Source organism: Chenopodium album, chromosome 7 (genome assembly GCF_948465745.1).
Source record: "Chenopodium album chromosome 7, dcCheAlbu1.1, whole genome shotgun sequence".
Lineage (NCBI taxonomy): Eukaryota > Viridiplantae > Streptophyta > Magnoliopsida > Caryophyllales > Amaranthaceae > Chenopodium > Chenopodium album.
The window spans coordinates 53,379,954-53,395,626 of record NC_137840.1 but is presented as its reverse complement, the minus strand read 5'-3'; positions in this window follow the sequence as shown (position 1 = coordinate 53,395,626).

Sequence of the window (15,673 nt, the reverse complement as noted above, 5' to 3'; positions counted from 1 at the left end):
ACGAGCAGAATAAAGTAGAGGCCTATTATTAGGGCAGGTTCAATCTCTTTTAGGTTGGATTTGTACCTTCATCCCCGAACCCTTATTTGGTTCATGACCTTATTGAGTTGACGATCTCTTGGATCGTTAAGGGGTGTAACCTTCACCTCGTGAACGGTTTACAAGTTCCTTAAAAACTTGTTGGCGACTCTTTTGCTCTATCTTCTTCCCTTTTTGACGCCACCGTACTTTAGTGTATGATCACAGTGGGGTTCAAGCTAGTGGGATTTTAATGGCTTGAAATTATTCCCTACACCTTGCCACATGTGCTACCACCGTCGCATGATGCCACTTGGTGGCTGGCAACGTGGCGGTTGCCACTTGGCGGCTGCCAATGTGACTGCCACCATCGCTGCCACGCGTGCTGCCACATGGCGTTTTTCCATGTGTGCTGACACGTGGCACACTCCTATTGGGCGCGCTTTCCTAGTCTTTCGCGTGGATAGGATTTTACTTGTTACTAAAGCATTTTCCTGTCTCGCCAAATCCTAAATTTTGGCTCGACATTTGAGATTCTCCGACGCTCGGTTTTGATGCTCCAAGCTGGAATTTCCGACGTCTAAATATTTATTACTCGGGCGACTCATTAATTCTTCTGAATTAATAAGTCGAGTCGGTTCGTTAATTGCTTGGGTGTGACCCGAAGGGTTCAGTCAAGATTAAGCTGTAATATTAACTATACATTAATATTACTGATTGGAAGCGGCCTCCACTTAGGAATTCCGATCACTTGACCTTACTGAATATATTAGCTTTTTAATAATTCTGAACCCACTATCAGAATAATACCTCCCACTTGTCCTTCCGGACAATAGTGCTTTTACTGTATAACCCTTTTCCTGTGTCGCTTAATGTATCTTAATGAATTATAAGGTAAGATTATTTTTTCATCCTTATTACGTCTAGAAGTGTTTCTTGATTCCGAGTCCGACTATAAAAAAAAATGATTTCTTAGATCCATCCGAGCACGGCCATGCATTTTTACAGTATCACTCTAGGAGAGGCCTTGTAAACAACAAAGACATCTTCCCTAATTTTAATAGGGGGACGTTTCCGGTCTTGTAATGTAGCTTCTCTTACTAAGAGGACCAAGACGCCCAAGTGATGCCGTTATAATCCCCTATTACGGCAGACGTTTGACAATCATCAAAGGGGGTAGTACTCAAACAAGAAAGTTCACAATACTCATGGTCAAGGAAAAAGGTTCCGATAGAAATAATGAGAAGTATACTTATAAAGATTTTTAATCTCTTAAAGTATTCTCTTAGGTTGATCCAGTATGGTTCTAAACCAATACCTGTGCAAATGATTTATGACAATCATGTCCTTGTATCACATGAAACGGTGCTTGTAGGGAATAATTTCAAGCCTTCAAAATCCCACTAGCTCGAACCCCACTGTGATCATACACTAAAGTACGGTGGCGTCCAAAAGGGAAGAAGATAGAGCAAAAGAGTCGCCAACAAGTTTTTAGGAACTTGTAAACCGTTCACGAAGTGAAGGTTACACCCCTTAACGATCCAAGAGATCGTCAACTCCATAAGGTCATGAACCAAATAAGGGTTCGGGGATGAAGGTACAAATCCAACCTAAAAGAGATTGAACCTGCCCTAATAATAGGCCTCTACTTTATTCTGATCGTATTCATGTGCGCTTTCTGATTAACATGCAATCAATATGTTAACCCTAAACCTGTTTAATCTATGTTGGTTGAATATTAATGCACAAATAAACTATTATTGGCGATCACTTGAATTATAATCAAATTAACCCTAACAAGATTATTAATTATCTTATTAAGCATGATTGCAAGTACAAAATTCCCTTTTAACATGCGTCAAAGGTGGGATCAAGCAATAACAATAAAATAATCAAGCAACATAATAATAATAATAATAATAATAATAATGATAACAATAATAATTATAATCATCATAATAAAATAATCATCAATTGTAACGATTATAATCATAATCATGTTCACGTTAATATTAAAGCATAATAATAGCAAGATCCTATGCATGATACTAACAAGATTAATAACAAACCCTAGCATGTCACTAAGCAATAAAAATCAAAGCTTTAGCCCTAACATGATACTAACAATCATAAATATTAGGAAGAAAATAGGAAGCATCGTAACAATCATATTTAATATTAAAAATATCCTAGACATGATACTAGGAATATCATAATAACAATATAAACATGATATCTACATCATAAATCAATAAAAACCATTAAAGTACTTACTTTGATGCCTCGTACCTCTTTCTAATAACAAAATACACGCGTAAGTAACTTCAAGGAAAAATAATAATCAAAGAAATTAAATTAAATATTTGAAATAGAGATTTGGGACCAAACCCTCAGAAATTAAAACCTTTCACGTCTAGGGTGAAGGCATCTTCGAATATGGCTAGATGTTTCTAGATCTTGTGAATGCGGAATTTTGTATGAAAAAGCAAGAAAGAATTGAATACTAAAGAATTAATGATTGTTGATGAAAGCTAATTAAAACTAATTGTTGATGAGAATTTGTGAATGAAAACAGAGTTTTTGATACGATATTTATAGAGAAAATCAGCCAAAAAAGATAATTTAACAAAATAGAGTCTGAAGATCGCAAAACAGGATTGGCGCCAACCCTGGCTAGCTGGCGCTAGGCACCAGTGGCTAACGCCAGGCGCCAATGGCTAGCGCCTGGCGCCAAGGCCTGGGGTTGGACGCCAGTCTTGATTCTAATGCGTTTTCGAAAATCCGATAAGTTTACCGTACTGGAAGATAAAATAATATAATTTCTTCGAAAATGCTATTTGATCTTGATTAAAACTCTGAAAAGTCAACAAAGTCAACTTATCAATGCTAATTGAATTAGGAATGAAAAGAACCTTCTTGAAGAATCTAGAAGACTAAAACCATTCCTAATTGCATTAGGAATGATAATTCATATTAGGCCCTCCCCTAGATCATTGGGCCGCACATAAAGCTCAAACCTGGCTCAGTTTAGTAAATTGGTCATAACTTCCTCAATATTCATTGGAATTGGGCTTATAATATATCGTTGGAAAGGTCTTTGCAAGCCCTATCCAACTACACCACTATTGGACCCATATCATGGACCAACCAAACTGGATTAGCTGTTTTCTTAAAATAATGTTTTCCAAAACAGGGAGAAGAGAAAAGAAATAAAACTTTCCGCAACACTAGACCTTTCCACACTTTCGTTTCATTCGATTATGATTCGACGTGAAAGGTACTCATCACTGGGTTTGGTTTTGGGGAGACACAAATGGGTGTCTACAGAAGCCCCCACTTTGACTGAGTTTGGAGAAACGCAAGTTTCGAAAACAAAAGTCAAAGTATCGATAGGGACGGAGAATGATTCAAAACGTTCTGCGATCCTAAATCAATCTTATAACGGCGATACCTGCAAACTAGCATTAGTTAAACAGATAAAAGAGTTAAGAAACACGTATCTTGCACCGTCGAGCACACGTCTTTGAAAGTAACCGATTGCTTTGATGACCTCCTGCAAGCTAGAGAATGCCATCCCGCTTGAAAACCGCTACGCCCATAACTGCTTCCAAATTAGAAGATTGCTTCGCCTGAAACGATCCTCCTCCGCATTGACAATATTCCGCGTCCAAGGGAATACCATCGAAGATTGCTTCTCTTGAAACAAACTCCATCCGCATTGATAATATTCCGCATCCAAGGGAATACTATCGAAGATTATTTCTCTAGGGAACGCCACCTTGATGTTTCGATGTTCACTCGTCTCTGAACAAAGAGCTTCTTTTTTATATGACTCTAATTTCCGCTGTGATAGTCTTCGAAAAGATCACTGCTTCTTAATGTTTGCTATGCCAGTACGTCGGCGCTTTGCTGTTTGTGAACCAGTATGTTGGTGCTTTTGCTGTGATGACAATCCTCTTTTCTTTGGGAATAGTTGCCAACACAACTTTTGTATGATGTGTGACAATCCGATTTAGGGAAAGTTGTCAATGCTACGTAACAATCCATCCTTGGAAATGTTGTCACGATGAAGCGACAATCCGTACCTTGGAAAATTTGCCAAAATCCAATTTTTGGAAAAGTTTCTAATGCTTCGTAACAATCTTTCATAAGAACTTTGCTACGATCGACAATCCACATCTTGGAATATAACTCTTGAAAGCAATCCACCTTGGAAATTTGCCAACACTATGCGACAATCCTTTTGGGAAAATATTGCCACTATTGAGAATCCGCATCTTGGAACATTTGCAAAAAAGAGTCGACCGACAATCCACTTCGGGTAAATTTGCCACTTACTGAAATGAATGACAATCCACGATGAGGAACTTTTGCCGATATTTATGATGAATAGAAACCTACAACAATCCTTTGGGAAATTTTGCTATAGGGAACTGAGTGTATGACAATCCAATTTCGAAAAACTTGCCAGCGATGACAATCCGAACTTGGAAAAAATTGCCAAACAAAGAAGGAGCACGACAATCCACGCTTGGAAACTTTGCCAGAGATGACAATCCAATCTTGGAAAAATTGTCGTTGAAGAAGATGCACGACAATCCATTTTTGGAAATATTGTCAGTTGGGGATGACAATCCAATTTTTGGAAAACTTTGTCGTTTAATAAGAATGCGCGACAATCCATATTTGGAAATATTGTCGTTTAAGTGCTTGCTTTTGAACCGATTGTAATGAGCCAGTGTTTTAGGCGCTTAAGCTAAGTGAGACGATTTTTTGTCAGGTCAATCACTTACTACGATTGTAATCGAGCCGACTACTAATCATGTCAAATTTCTTATAGGGGCTAACTGGCGTACCAAGGAACCCGAAATTGCTGCATGAGGTCGAAATCACCTTTCTGAGAGGCTTCGAGCTCTGTCGTTGCTGAGATATCTCTGGCGCCAAGAATTGGAGTAGGGTCTTCCCTATTTTGCTGCACCTGTATTTATTTTTGACTATAGAACTTTGCCAATTTATTTAATTATCTTAGGGTTGACCTAATGTTTAGCATTGCTTGACTCATCGACTTGACACGACTCAAGGCATAAACTTGACTCGCTGTGATTGACTCGAGGTTGACTCGACTCAAAGTGTTTGACACATGTATTAGACTCAAATCAAAGTGATATGACACGACATGACTCAGTGTGTACATGACTTGTGTGTGCATTGTAATGTGATCGTGCGACTCGAAAAATGCAAAAAAGCAAAAATTTTCCGTCAATTTTGTGGAGGGTACCGACTTTCTCCCGAAAAAGAAAGACGCGAAAAAAGAATCGATGTTTTCGAATGCATGATGAATGAGCTAAGTCAAATGTTGTTTGATACTATCTCTCAAGGTGCAAGGATTAATCCATCCTAGGCTATCTCAATGGTTGACTCCATGATGAAAGTATTTGGGTAACTTAGGCACGGAGGCTAAGCACTTCATACTTCTATGTAATGACAATTATGAGTGATGAGTGATGTGACAAGGCATGCTTCATCGTTATGTTAAGATGTCGTGACAAAGGGTTCCTAAGGAAAGTATATTTGGTCATGTATGCGTGATGTGTGTGATAGTGACACTAAAGTTAGGCCGCAAGAGCTAAGTGTGTGGAAAAATATATCATTGAAAAGAGTCAAATGGTGGTGACTCTTAGGCTAGGTAAGCTAATGATAAAAGGATCAAGCCCCCAAGTCTAGCTCTAAGTGAATATGGATGAGCATTGGAGATCCCTTGATATGATCATGGTGTAAGTGTGTGAATGTGAATATGAATGCATTTTTATTACGGTCGCACCTCGATGTGAGGTTGCCTACGTATCCGTTAGGAATCAGGCCGAACGTAGCTCTAGCCGAACCTCGCACAAGTGTGTATACCTCAAAAAGGTCTTTTTAAGGGTTGTAACGTGGTTAGGCTAAAGGCTGAAGAAGAAGGGGATAAAAGCTCAAGACCCTAGATAAGCCCCCAAGGTGTGCAACCTTGCTTTTGAATATTTGTATTTTTATGCTTGAGGTTTTCTACTCTTTTTAGCTCTCTTTCATCTTTTGCTTTAGCATCTATTTTATTTTAATAAGTGTGGGTCATCCCGATCATGCGGTCTATCACTCACTTGGCATTCATGTTTCTCAGGCACGGTACCGAGCACTCGATAAGAGACGCAATCTGAGACGTGTTCTTATCCAAGATACTTTCATATCAAAGACATTGGAACACTTGCCCTTTTGTACACTTGTTTTCGGTTTTTATTATTGCTTATTTTTTTGCTATTGTTTTCTTTTGAATTTGCTCAAGCTTTCTTTAGAATTGCATAAGTTACACGCCATCCCATCCCAAGGTTAGGTAGATATAGGTTGAAAAAAGAAGGGTATATCGTTAGACGAGGCTCAAAGTGGTTTATGAAGAAAGGATTGTATAATTGAAGGGCCAAAGGAGATATGATGTGGCTACAAGGGGTGCCTCAAATCATTAGTATACCTTGTGCTTAATTCGACATGTTTTTTTTTTTTTAATGCAATGTAATGAAATGATCATATGCAAGGAAATAAATGCTCATTTTATTAAAAGAAAATAAAGAATCTACAAAATTAATCTAAGGAAAGGAAAAGGTGCCTATGCTAGACTTATTGGGGAAAGGAAAAAAAATGAAAAAAGAAATAGAAAAAGAGGCCATGAAATCTTGTCATTGCAGCTCGCCTCTTGTCTTGTGTCATTCGCTTCATCATCACCCGATCTTCTCGCTAGCTAGAGGCAATGGGATCTTGTTTGCTTCTATGAGATCTTGAATGAGGTTTTGAAACCTGTAGCATTCATCAGTGGTATGACCGTTTCCTCGATGGTACTTGCAATAGGAATTTTTATTCCATCTCGAAGATCGATTTTCTGGTGTTGGATCCTCGGTAGGGCCAATAGGTTTGATTAGTCCTCGATCATAGAGACGATCGAAAGCAGCATCGTAGGTCATTCCAATGGATGTGAACTCTCGCCTGGGTTTCCTTTTAGATCCTTGATTATCTATGGCTAAGACACCATTATGGTCAAAGGTACTAACCTTATTACTAGAGTGGGCGTTTTCGGAAGAAGAAGGATTGTCGCTCTTCTTTCCTTTCCAGCCACCATGGTTACTATTGTTAGTAGCTTTTTGCTTTGCAAGGTCGTCTTCGATTTCAATTCCGATGTCATAAACGGCCTTGAAAGTATTCAAGTTGTGTTGATATTTTAAGTACTTTGAATACTTTTCTTGGAGATTCTTGATAAACATCCTCACAGACTCCTTTTCGGTGGGGACCTCAATCATCTTGGCGGAAGTTTCCCTCCATTTATTAAAGAAAGAAGTAAAGCCTTCATTCTCTTTTTGTCTTAGCATCTCAAGTTGTTTATGGTCGGTTTCAACTTGGATATTGCACTTGTACCTATCAACAAAAGCGTTCACTATCGAATCCCAGGTAGAGGTTTTCTCCTTGTCAAGGGAGAAGAACCATTGTTGGCAAACGGTTTCAAGAGATAGTGGGAACAAAGAGGGGAAAACCTTCTTATCGATACCCTTAATGCTCGTTATAGTTTCAAAAGCTCTTAGATGGAAGTAAGGGTTATCTGTTGCCTTGAATTTAGGGATGTCAGTGGCGTTGAACTTATGCGGAAGAAGTTCTTTGTCCAGCGAGACCCCTTGCGAACTCATGCCCTGAAATTTATAGTCACTAGATAGCTTGCTTAGACTCTCTTGCATGAGATCCATCTGTTGTTGCTTCACGGGATCATCGACCTTAAGTGTGAGGAGCTTCAGTGTTTCAGTCATGGTAACCAATTGGTTCCTAAGATCATTGACTTCTTCTTGAGTTGCCATTATCTTTTTAGCCTTCCTCTTTTGACAAATCGGTTTATCAAAAATCTAGACCTGAATAAAGAGGTTGTCCTTGATTAATCGCCCTTCTCTTCTCGACCAAGTACTGTGGAAAAGGAAATTGGGGATATTTATTGTTAATTATTTGACTCAAACTTTATTCAACATGCAATGGATGGAGGAAGTGAAGAAAAATTGGAATAGAATGTGAAAGAAGATTTAGATGGAGGGATATGAAGAATTAGGAATAGAATGTACCCCCCAACTCAAATGACGGAAAAGACCGACTCATGCATGAACCTAAGACATGGCCATGGTGATGTATACTCAAAGTGTGTGCTAAGACTAGTGAGTGTAGATGGTACGTTAAGACTCGTGTCATGACCATGTGGCTAGACTATGTGACTAGACTCAATCAAAGACTAAGTTAAGACTTCACGTATATGCATTAAACATGACAGACTGTGGTATTTTAGTCATAACTTTTTATCTGCAACTCTGATTGGAATGAAACCAACGCTAAATTAAAGATAAAACTCGGGGCTACAGATCCATAGGTTGTACGACTCGTAGTTCTTTCTAGAACTCGAGCAATGACCAAAACAAGTTGACGTTTATGCAGTATACGGGAATAAAAATCCGGGTTGACTTAAATGAACTATGACTCGATTTTATGTTTATTTATTAGCTCAAATTAATTAATTAATTAATTAAACAAAGTCCTTTAGTCATTAATCAGTTTATTTAGTCTTAACACAAGTCAAACAAACGGTTAGGAAAAATCACATAGAGTATGCACAACAAATAATGCACAATTAGTTAAGTAGGCACAATATAATGCAATGAGTTTGCAACCTAACCATGGCTCTAGTTCTCTAAAGTTCGGGATATGGTTTAGTCAATAGAGGGTCCATGGTTAATTGTCCGGATGCACCGCGCGGAAGCCTAACCGTGAAGGGTTGGCGCGAGTGGATGGGACACCGCGAGTTTTAGAAAAAACACACATCCATGGTTTGGTGAATTCAACATCTCGGATGTACCCTTTGTTGCCAGGAGCGTTCAATCGGGTAGATGGAGCATGAATTTCCAGAGGGTTATGTCCATATGTAGAACACATATGGGTTTCAGAAAAGTGAGAAAAAAATTCAATCAGGAAGTAGGATCGAGCAAACAATACGAAAAACCGGTCGAAATTAGAACGCATATTTCTGGCTCGGTATTGGGGGAAATTGGCGCCAGCAATTAGAGACTGGCGCCAGATTTTAACTGTAGCGCCTGGCGCCAATACTGGCGTCTGGCGCTACGGCTAAAAGTGTGGCGCCAAGCTCTGGCCCCTGACGCTACTTCCCACATGCCTCAGCAGCTTTCTGTGCTCGATAAAATCTTCCAGTTTCGCGCGGTGTTATTTCAGTCCTAGTTGTGAAAGACATTTCTCAAATTTTCTACGTGTAAAATCCTATGTTTTTGACTCATTACGGATGGTCTTTCCAATGAGATCCTTTTTATGCATATGAAAATAATGTTAATCAAAATTACGCACATGAAATACTTAGAACTTTTCGAGTCTCGTCCACTCATTCTAAATCATTGCCGAAACAAATTCAGGAATTAAAATAGAAATCCTCCCCAGTGGAGTCGCCAAAAACTGTAGGGAATAATTTCAAGCCTTAAAAATCCCACTAGCTCGAACCCTACTGTGATTATACACTAAAGTACGGTGGCGTCCAAAAGGGAAGAAGATAGAGCAAAAGAGTCGCCAACAAGTTTTTAGGAACTTGTAAACCGTTCACGAGGTGAAGGTTACCCCCCTTAACGATCAAAGAGATCGTCAACTCCATAAGGTCATGAACCAAATAAGGGTTCGGGGATGAAGGTACAAATCCAACATAAAAGAGATTGAACCTGCCCTAATAATAGGCCTCTACTTTATTTTGATCGTATTCATGTGCGCTTTCTGATTAACATGCAATCAATAGGTTAACCCTAAACCTGTTTGATCTATGTTGGTTGAATATTAATGCACAAATAAACTATTATTGGCGATCACTTGAATTATAATCAAATTAACCCTAACAAGATTATTAATTATCTTATTAAGCATGATTACAAGTACAAAATTCCCTTTAAACATGCATCAAAGGTGTGATCAAGCAATAACAATAAAATAATCAAGCAACATAATAATAATAATAACGATAACAATAATAATTATAATCATCATAATAAAATAATCATCAATTGTAACGATTATAATCATAATCATGTTCACGTTAATATAAAAGCATAATAATAGCAAGATCCTAGGCATGATACTAACAAGATTAATAACAAACCCTAGCATGTCACTAAGCAATAAAAATCAAAGCTTTAGCCCTAACATGATACTAACAATCATAAATATTAGGAAGAACATAGGAAGCATCGTAACAATCATATTTAATATTAAAATTATCCTAGACATGATACTAGGAATATCATAATAACAATATAAACATGATATCTACATCATTAATCAATAAAAACCATTAAAGTACTTACTTTGATGCCTCGTATCTCTTTCTAATAACAAAATACACGCGTTAGTAACTTCAAGGAAAAATAATAATAAAAGCAATTAAATTAAATAATTGAAATAGAGATTTGGGACAAAACCCTCAGAAATTAAAAGCTTTCACGTTTAGGGCGAAGGCAACTTCGAATATGGCTAGGTGTTTCTAGATCTTGTGAATGCGGAATTTTGTATGAAAAAGCAAGAAAGAATTGAATACTAAAGAATTAATGATTGTTGATGAAAGCTAATTAAAACTAATTGTTGATGAGAATTTGTAAATGAAAACGGAGTTTTTTATACGATATTTATAGAGAAAATCAGCCAAAAAAGATAATTTAACAAAACAGAGTCTGAAGATCGCAAAACAGGATTGGCGCCAACCCTGGCTAGCTGGCGCCAGGCACCAGTGGCTAACGCCAGGCGCCAATGGCTAGCGCCTGGCGCCAAGCCTGGTTCCAGTCGCCAAGGCCTGGGGTTGGACGCCAGTCTTGATTCTAATGCGTTTTCGAAAATCCGATAAGTTTACTATACTGGAAGATAAAATAATATAATTTCTTCGAAAATGCTATTTGATCTTGATTAAAACTCTGAAAAGTCAACAAAGTCAACTTATCAATGCTAACTGAATTAGGAATGAAAAGAATCTTCTAGAAGAATCTAGAAGACTAAAACCATTCCTAATTGCATTAGGAATGATAAATCATATTAGGCCCTCCCCTAGATCATTGGGCCGCACATAAAGCTCAAACCTGGCCCAGTTTAGTAAATTGGCCATAACTTCCTCAATATTCATCGGAATTGGGCTTATAATATATCGTTGGAAAGGTCTTTGCAAGCCCTATCCAGATACACCACTATTGGACCCATATCATGGACCAACCAAACTGGATTATCTATTTTCTTAAAATAAAGTTTTCCAAAACAGGGAGAAGAGAAAAGAAATAAAACTTTCCGCAACACTAGACCTTTCCACACTTTCGTTTCATTCGATTATGATTCGACGTGAAAGGTACTCATCACTGGGTTTGGTTTTGGGGAGACACAAATGGGTGTCTACAGTGCTATAAATCAAACTACACACTAATCTCAACTGGTCATTTATCGTCCATCGTTCAAATGACCTCGATTAGGGATAATTTTCGATTATAATATTCAACGTTCACTTAATAGGTGTTTCCTTACCAAGACTGGTCTTGATACCCTATTTTGAATATTCCAAAAATCGATGGACTCATTATTTAATTATAAACTACAATTAAATAGCAAACTTAGTGATAAAAATTGCATGAAATTTTAAATTACTCCAAAACCTGAATGGTTCATCTTATGATAAATGTTTTTTTCGAATGTTTTAAGAGTATCACTCTTTATAAAACATCTATAGAAATCACACCCATATCTAATATGCTTGATTTCTTTCATGCAATTATGAATGTTGTCGTTTACTTATTACATAGGTTTAGTTATAACTACTTTGCTAATCTTAGCATCTTCATTACTAATCACTTTCATAATAAGATGATAAAATTTGAGAGTGTCATGGATTTTATGTGATTTATGATTTATTGTCCAAGTGATGGCTTCCACTAATTTGCATGATTGAGACCTTCAATTTGGCAACCTACAATCATTAACGTTCATCAATGAATTTTCCATAGAATATCTTCTTTATTATCGCCATTAAGGCAACTATATTCTAAACATATATTTTAGTAGACTTCCTGATGATGCTTTTCTTGGGTATCATTCCAAACGGCTCACAATGATTTGGGATACCCTAATCACTTGTGATCATGGAAATTTTCCTTAAATTCCTACACATTACACATGGATGCACGTCCATGTTACCGTTATCAAGCCACACTTATTGTTAGCTTGTGCTTACAAACGGCTTCCTTGTTAAGGATCTAATCCTTGTTAAGGTTTGTGCTTGCAACATCAATTCTCAAATTTTATTTGTTTCCACAAGTAAAGAACTCATCCTGCTACTTATCCAAGTACATTGGATGTTCTTGGCCACAATATAACGATCTAATACATATATACAGGTTGATTGGTGCTACATACATACTTCACATGCTCTAAGCAAGTAAGTCCTGCGACAATTCCATATAACAACGTACATGGTGGATTAAATTGCAGAGTAATTCTCAATCTTATTCCATCAATTTGTCATTTTAGCTCATTCGGTTTCACCGAGTCTTTGCTAAACAGTTTGCTGTGTGATATGGTTGAAAGTCTCTATTAGAGTCTTTCATGTTTGACTTAGTATTTAGCCTAGCTTATACTTAGTTCAAACATTTACTTTATTTTATACATACGGGTGGAAAATCTTTCAAAGTCCTTCAATTAATGTTTAACACGGTAAAATCTTTTACATGTTCAAACATTTTATTAAATCTGTACAATAGATCATAATACCAATAAGTACTAAGTATCGTCTTTTGCTTGGTCCATTTTCGAAAATACTTTCAAATCTATGAATTTAGCATTTGATAGTTATTTCAGAATAGAGTTCATAAAATTTTCGTTGGACCTTTATATAATTTACTTTTGCTCCCACTAAACTTCTTATTCATAAGAATTTCTATGATTCTCCATAAGTCAATCCTCTTATTAACTTTATGAGAAAACATGTTCCAATTCCTATATGCAATTCTTCCATTAATCCCATGACGAATTCCTTGAGCTTGCTTTTAAATCTAGCATTTATTTAGATTTTCAAAACCCTTAGACTATTTCATAGTCATTTCCAAAATCCTATTTTAGGAAGGCTGTTTTGGTATTTATTTTGCCATATTTCATATGAGCAATTTGCTAAAACAATCATGAAAAGACTTTAGCATTCCGATTGGTGAATAGGTTTTTATTAAAATCAACTCCGTGAATTTAATTGTATCCTGTTCAACCAATCTTGCTATGTATGCATACACATTTCTACATTTGTTAGTTTTCTGCATGAAAACTTATTTGCAATTGATAGGTCATTCACCCTTTATGCAAATTAATCAAGAATCTAACATGATTTTAAAACATGGAGTCTATCTCGGATTTTTATGGCCTCTAACCATTATTCGGAATTTGGATTTGTCGTAGCTATCTCACAAGGAATTATTCCTTTACTATCTAATAGTAAATAGCATGCATGTAAGTCTTAGGTTTATTTCTAACTTAATAGAAAATTTATAGGATCCAACCTAAGCCTTTGGTGAGTTCTATACTTATACGGGGTTATTGCATCAAACATTGAGTTTCAAGGCGCTTCCAATGCCCTTTGATTTTCTTGATCTTACTCCAACTTTTCAAAAGTTTTGTGAGAAAAGAATTCTGCTTTAAGGCACTTGTAAAGTTGTTTTGAGTATTCTTGATCAAGTATTCTCAGGAATCCCTTTTAAGGTCTTCCGAGATTTTAGTTCTAGTTTGTTGCTAAGCTCGATTGTCATTGAGTTCATTTTCCTCCCACTTGTCGTTTTGGAAATGTGTTACTTTCCAAAAAGACACCACTTAGAGCAACAAACACTATGTTCTCAATTAGGTTGTGGAGATAATTCCCGTGGTCTCACTTGAATGCTTACAAAGAGACATGTACATTGTCTTCGGGTAAAAGTTCGTTGTAAAACAAAAAGTTAGCTCCCACTTGAGCTATCTTAGCCTTTAATGAGCCATTAAGCTCCCACTCAACCACCTAGCTCTTGCTAAGCCGGTGAGCTCCCACTGAGTCACTTAGCTCCCACTAAGCCAGTGAACTCCCACTGTGGCTAAGAATTTTAGACATATACTTGAAAAGACATTTAGATGTTTATTCTATCCATAACTGAATATGGTGTCCTTTCTTAGCTTCGACATTTTTTTTAGTGTAACATTAGTCCTTCGTACAAATATTAAGAACTTTATAGGAAGGGAGGTGATCCATCATTGTTCGAGTCATTTTTGAATGGCATCGAGGTATCCGTGAAGACACACTATGTTCTTTATGGAGTTATTTATGAAAATTACAATTTCATAACTTTGTGATGGTGTAGACACCCATTTATGTCTCCCTAAAACCAAACCCAGTGATGAGTACCTTTTGCGTCGAATCATAATCGAATGAAGTGAAAGTGTGGAAAGTCTAGTGTTGTGGTTAGTTTTTATTTCATTTATTTCTCTTTATTTTTGAAAACCTATTTTAAGAAAAAATCCAATACATTTTTGTTTTGCCCATGGAGAGGGTCCAATAATAGTTTGGTTGGTTTGGGTTCGAAAAGAGCTTTCCAACGATATATTATAAGCCTAATTCCGATGAATAATAAGGAAGTTATGGCCAAATTACTAAACTAGGCCCGGTTTGATATTTATAGGCGGTCCTATGATCTAGAGGAGGGCCTAATATTGATTTATCATTCCTAATGCAATTAGAATTAATTATAGTCTTCTAGATTCTTCTAGAAGGTTATTTTCATTCCTAATTTAATTAGCAATGTTAAATTGACTTTAGTTGACTTTTTAGAGTTTTAATCAGAATAAAAGAAGTGTTTTTATGGAAAATACGATTTTACCCTTCTATACGGCTAAATTTTATCAAATTAAGAAAACGCGTGAAAGGTGTTTCGGGGTATTTTTACCCCCTTTTATAGACAAATGAGAGGCCAACAAGTGGCCCAATTATAAGCGGACACGTGGCATCCTGCTCAACTAAATAAAGGCCAATAAGAGCATGACAGGTGGCCTAAAAAGAGATATCAGAAAATGAAGGGCTTAAAGCCCATTAAGGAAGCATGCTTAGCATGAAGGAAACCCTGATACACGTGTCAACAACGTATAAGGCAGCCAATCTTCCTAGGTTATGAAACCCTAGGAGCATGATCTCCCACTTCCCTATAAATACCCCATCATTTCATGATGGAAGGGGACAACACACAATTCCCAAAGGCACAATGCCCAAAATATGCTCTCACTTCTCTCTACTTTCTCTCTCTAAAATTTCGTTTTCCGGTCACTAACTTGATCGTCGGAGGCGGATCACCGGTACACTGGAGATCCGTTGTTTTGCAGGTGTTCAGGCCGTATGAGTGTTGCATCCTTGATCTGTCTCCCTCGGGAATCCATACCCCCCTTTTGGGTTATCCAAAAAAATGCCAGAAACATTTGGCGCCGTCTGTGGGGAGACACATCTGGAATGGCACTTAGCCATATCTGAACACCAAATCATTAGGCAGATCTCTTCCTTACAAATGTAACCCATTGTGAGGGCAAAGTTGTA